General features: G+C 44.8%; 1 long non-coding RNA gene across 1 annotated transcript in view; it reads left to right on the forward strand.

The window, feature by feature from the left end:
* The window catches only part of LOC106728101, a 22,752-nt gene that overhangs the window by 13,176 nt on the left and 3,393 nt on the right, over nt 1-6,183 (forward strand). Inside the window, exon 2 of the long non-coding RNA XR_001364352.1 lies at nt 5,795-5,883. This is a non-coding gene — a long non-coding RNA (uncharacterized LOC106728101). The remainder of the gene's footprint in view (nt 1-5,794; nt 5,884-6,183) is intronic.

The following is a 6,183-nucleotide window of genomic DNA, read 5'->3' on the forward strand; positions in this document are numbered from 1 at the left end:
TCTAGGTCAGTGGTTCTCAACCTTCTGGCCCTTTAAATACAGTTCCTCATGTTGTGACCCAACCATAAAATTATTTTCGTTGCTACTTCATAACTGTAATGTTGCTACTGTTATGAATCGTAATGTAAATATCTGATATGCAGGATGGTCTTAGGCGACCCCTGTGAAAGGGTCGTTCGACCGCCAAAGGGGTCGCGACCCACAGGTTGAGAACTGCTGCCCAAGCCATTTCTGGAAGAAACTGTTCTTTCCCCATGAATGGTCTTGGAACCCTTGTTGAAAACCATTTGACCATATCTGTGAGGGTTATTTCTGGGCTCTGTATTCTACTCTGCTATTCTACATGTCTGTCTTTATGCTAGTACCATGCTGTTTTGATTACTCTAGTTTTGTAATATGTTTTGAAGTTGGGAAGTGGAAGACCTCCAACATTGTCTTTTTAAAGATTGCTTCGACTATTCAGGATCCCTTAAGATTTCAAATGAATTTTAAGATGCATTTTTCCATTTCTTAAAAAAAATGCCATTGAGACTCTGATAAGGATGACATTAAATCTGTAGATTACTTTGGGTAGTTTTGACATCTGAACAATATTAAGCCTTCCAATCCACGAACACAGGACATCTATTAATTTATTGGTGTCTGAAGACACCAGTAAAGAAATGTCTTGTAGCAATGTTTTGTAGTTTCCAGTATACAAGTTTTGTACCTCCTTGGTTAAGTTTTTAATTTTATTTTTTGATGCTATTGTAAATAGAATTGTTTTCTTAATTTCCTTTTTCCAATGTTCATTATTAGTCTATAGAAACAACTTATTTTTGAGTGTTGATGTTTGCAACTTTGCTGAATCCATTCATTAATTCTAACAGTTTTTTTTGTTTGCTTGTTTAAGGGAATCATTAGGGTCTTCTACATATGAGATTATGTTGTCTGCAAACAGAGATAACTTCACTTCGTCCTTTCCTATTTGGATGCTCCCTCCCTTTTTTTTCATTTTCTTACCAAATTGCTCTGGCTAGCACTTCAAGTATTCAGTTGAATAGAAGTAGTGAAAACAGTCATCCTTGCCCTGTTCCTGATATTGCAAATAGAGATAACTTCACTTCGTCCTTTCCTATTTGGATGCTCCCTCCCTTTTTTTCATTTTCTTACCAAATTGCTCTGGCTAGCACTTCAAGTATTAAGTTGAATAGAAGTAGTGAAAACAGTCATCCTTTCCTTGTTCCTGATATTAGAGGAAAAACTTTGTTTTTCATCATTAAGTATGTTACATATAGCCATTATTATGGTGAGGTAGTTTCCTTCTATTCTTAGTTTATTGAGTGTTTATATCATGAAGGGTTGTTAAATATTATCAGATGATTTTTGGCATCAATTGAAGTAATCATTTGCTCCTCCACTCCCCATATTCTGTTAAGTGGTGTATTTCATCAATTGATTTTCATATGCTGAACCATCTTTGAATTCCAGGAATAAATTCCAGTTGGTCGTGATGTATAATTTTCTTAATGTACTATTTTTAGTGATGCTTCTGCTCCATCCACATCCCTCTCATCTTCCCCAGCACCCCCAGCCCTCATGGTCCTGCCTCTGCTCCTGCTTGCAACTGTGCTGGGCTCCCCTGGCCTCCTTGCCTATCAAAATCTTCATCAATTTTTTGCCCTAGTTATTTGGTTCAGTGGATAGAGAGTCGACCTGCAGACCAAAGGGTCCCAGGTTCAATTCCGGTCAAGGGCACATGCCCGGGGTTGTGGGCTCATTCCCCACAGGGGAGGCAGCCAATCAATGATTCTCTCTCATCATTGATATTTCTATCTCTCTCTCCCTTCCTCTCTAAAATCAATAAAAATATATTTTAAAAATCTTCATCAATTTTCAAACTTAGCTCAAAATTTACCCCCTTCCTAATGCCTCCCAGTCTCCTTGTTGGGGTCACTGCTTCTCTGGGTTTCAAAGACTCCCTCTCAGCACCTCTAGGGAAGCATTTTCTTTGTCCTCTCCTGCAGGCTGCTTACCTCTCTACACCCCCCCCCCCCCGCCCATTCTCTTCCCTGTGATCTCTTACATCTTTTGGGATTACCACTTTAGCCCAATGTGCAGAGCCAGGCTAGATCCACACTCCACCTCATCTACTTCCTGACCCCACACAGGGAAGTGATTGACCCTCATGCCACAGTTGCCACATCTGTAAAATGGGTGTGATGATTGTGCCTCCTTTATAGGTTGCTATGAGAATGGAAAAGAAAATATGTAACTCTGTGAATATTCCTCATGAATCTATAACCCCTTTAGGGGTAGGAATCTTGGCATATTCCTCTTGGTCCCTCCCCTCCCCATCCCACAACTGAGCACAGTGCCTGGTATTCAGTAATCACTCAATAAATGATTGTGGAACTGAGCTGTCAGGCAAGGTTGTACACTCCTTTCATGAAGGACCCTTCCTTATACCATACACTCAGTAAATGTGTTTTGGATTGAACATGGGAGCATGTTCCCCTGGAACTTGAAGATGGTTCCTCATTTATTTCTCATGGGTTGGGATGCTGTGGCCAGCTGCAAATTCATGCTGGTTTCTTTGGACCCTGAAGGAGCAAAGAAAAGTGGCACGAAGGCAAAAAAAAGGACCATATGCCCAGCAGATCTTCCCTGAGACACTTGGCATCTATAATTACTCACTGTTTGCAGGAAAAAGATGGCATTCTAACTTATGTGCTTGGTGTTCTCATCCTCTTCATGCTGAAAACCCTCTGCCCAGCGTCACTGGGTGTCCACACACTGCAGGGACTGCTTTTGCCCCAAGTATGTTTTTTTTTTCTTCCTCCCTCCATCCCTTCCTTTCTTACTGAAGAATAAAGTAGAGCTCTCAAAAGGTCAATTAACAACGACTTACAGGATTATTGGGATTATGAAGATTCTGCATGTTTCATGCATGAAATGCCTTTTCTCTGCAGTTGGCAACGCCAAGAAAATGGGACTTCACTTCAAAACACTCTCCAAAGCCATGACCTGTGCCCAGCAAGGTGGGGTGAAGCCCTGAAAGCAAATGGAAGCTGTCACCGAGGGCCTGAGATCCTATGCCCTAAAGAAGGAGACAGGCCATCATGGTGCAAAATAAATGAGGCTATTTGGGGCCTAAACTATGATTAGTTTTTCTGGATGCTGCTGAAGACTAGAAAATATACAGCACGCCCAAGTACAGATTTGTCCATTGGATCATTTGCAGCTATTACAAACCTAAACGCAATCAATTCTATAGGCATTTCTTATGTACCTACTATGCACTTAATGATTATTTAGGAGGTGCGAGAACTGTAACAGTTTGAGATGGATTCCACTTACAGGGTGGTCGAGCCTGGCTGGTGTGATTCAGTGGTTGAGCATTGAGCCATGAACCAGAAGGTCACGGTTTGATTCCTGGTTGGGGCACATGCCCGGGTTGTGGGCTCAATCCCCAGTAGGGGGTGTGCAGGGATTCTCTCTCATTATTGATGTTTCTACCCCCTCTCTCCTTCTCCCTTCCTCTCTCTGAAATCAATAAAAACACTTAAAAAAAAAAAAGGTGGCCAAGAGAGTAAAGGAAACAAACAAAGGACATATGCAAGTTGGCCATGCTGACCCCCAGCACTCGGGCGTGGCCCCTGCGCACTGTAAGTGTCAATGATTGCTCACAGCATGAATGAGTCATAGGCCTTTGCCCTCTACAGAGCACCTCCACGAGGTTATTTCATTTCAGGAAGTCAGCAGGGCAGAGGAATTCGTGTCCCAGGGCTGCTGTCACCAAGTGCCACCAGCCAGGATTCTGGAGGCTGGAAGTCTGAAATCAAGGTGTCAGCAGGGAAGGGTCTGTCCCAGGCCTCTCTTGGCTTGTAGATGGCTGTCTTCTCTCTGTGTCTCTACAATGTCTTGCTTGGGTGGGTCCCAATTTCTCCTTTTTGAGGACACCAGTCATACTGGATGAGGGCCCACCTGATGACCTCACTTTGATTTGATTACCTCTGTAAAGATCCATCTCCAAATAGGTCACATTCTGAGGTCCTGGGGGTTGGGACTCCAATGCATCTTTTTTTGGGGGGTGAGGGGGGGGTGGCAATCACAGCAGGAGAGGGGACCTTGTGACCAGGGGCCAGAGAGAGTTAACAGCTTGTCTAGATCACATGACTATGATGAGCCTACATCAGGGTCATTTGGTTGGGGACCCTGAGATTTTCCCACTGTCCCTTGAGGCCCCTCCACCCACACTAGGCAGAGGGGCAGAGGGTCAGGAGCAGAGGGAAGGCTGGAGGAAGCGTGAACCTCAGGGAGGGGAGGTCCAGGCAGTGGGGTCAACATGACACTCCCAACATGCTGAGGCAGCTCATGTTGAGGCTGAGGTTGTGGGAATGGTGTCTGTCAGGGATAACAGACAGTGAGATGCGTGATGTGGGGGTTGGGCGTGAACGTGCGGGAGAAAAGGTGGGGAGGGACCGGCCAGGAATACAAAGGTGGAGGTGGGGGCAGTTTATGAGAAAATAGGTAAGTCCTTACATCTCCAACGTTGCGAGTTCTGGAAGGGCTCTGTAGGCACACACAATAAGTCACAGCCCAGAGTCAATGAGATGTGCTACTCAGAAACAAAGAATTTCAAAAACAAACTTTATAATATCTTTCAAATACAGTAGTTCCCGCCCCCCTTATCCACTGATGATATGTCCTAAGACCCCCAGCGGATGTCTGAAACTGCGGATACTACCAAGCCCTACATATACTAGTTTTTCCCCCTCTACATACACACCTATGGTAGTTTCATTTATAAATTAGGCACAGAAAGACAACAGTAACTAATAAGAAAACAGAACAATTATAACAATACAGTGGGGCCTTGACTTACGAGTGTCCCGACTAACGAGTTTTTTTGAGATACCAGCTGTCTCTCGGCCGATTTTTTGCATTGAGTTGATGGAATAATTTGAGTTAACGAGCTCCTTAATGAGCTCCTTAACGAGCTCGGTCTCAGAACGAATTAAACTCGTAAGTCAAGGCCCCACTGTATACTGTAATAAAAGTGATGTGAATGTGGTCACTCTCTCTTCCTCAAAACACCGTATTTCAAATACAGTAGTTCCCGCCCCCCTTATCCACTGATGATATGTCCTAAGACCCCCAGCGAATGTCTGAAACTGCGGATACTACCAAGCCCTACATATACTAGTTTTTTTCCCTCTACGTACACACCTATGGTAGTTTCATTTACAAATTAGGCACAGAAAGACAACAGTAACTAATAAGAAGACAGAACAATTATAACAATATACTGTAATAAAAGTGATGTGAATGTGGTCACTCTCTCTTCCTCAAAACACTGTATTGTCCTGCACATATTCTTTCTCACAATTTCATGGGTGGAAGGTTCGTTCTTACCATACACCTTAGCAACCTCGGCAATCGATATTCCCCCTTTCCTTATTAAGTGGAGAACTTTCAGCTTTTCACTGAAAGGAAGCACTTCCCGGCTTCTTTTTGGCCGGTCTGCAAGGTCTGCATCGCCAGCACCGCCACCCTTGCCCTTTGGGGCCCCTGTTCAGCACATGAGGGGTGACATGAGCACAAGCGTGCGATCCCGACAGCTGCTCTGATGTCTGAGACGGCCCCTAAGTGACTAGAGCGCAGGGCTGTCTGCAGCCCGGAGACCTGGGCACAGGGAGAAGTCGCATGGGGGTGGTGGTGGTGGGGAATGGAGCTAAGTGGTCCTAGAACAGCGCACACTTTAAGACTTATGGAATGTTTATTTCTGGAATTTTCCATGTGATCTTTTCAGCCTGCGGTTGACTTCAGGGGACTGAAAGAGCAGATAAGGGGACCACGCTCACCTCACAGCATGGCGGAACTGCATTTCAAGTGTAGCTGGTGGGTGTATGTTAACGTCCTATCTGATGCACATGGGGTGGGGGGCGGCTTCTCAAACTAAGGACCCCTCTGCTTCTCAATGCCCATCACAGGGCCCCAGAATTCACTCCTCTCTCCTCCAATCCCGCTGTGCCCAGCAGCCAGAAACACCCGTAAAAAACTCAAATCTGATCGAGTCACTTTCCTACTGAAATCCCTTTAGAAGCGGACTAGGGCCTTCAAGATGAAGCTCAACCCCCTGGCGTGGCTTCCCAGGCACTTGGCCGCCTGGCTTCCACGGACTTCTTCAGTCTCACCCCT

The sequence above is a fragment of the Myotis brandtii genome, unplaced genomic scaffold (genome assembly GCF_000412655.1).
Source record: "Myotis brandtii unplaced genomic scaffold, ASM41265v1 scaffold535, whole genome shotgun sequence".
Lineage (NCBI taxonomy): Eukaryota > Metazoa > Chordata > Mammalia > Chiroptera > Vespertilionidae > Myotis > Myotis brandtii.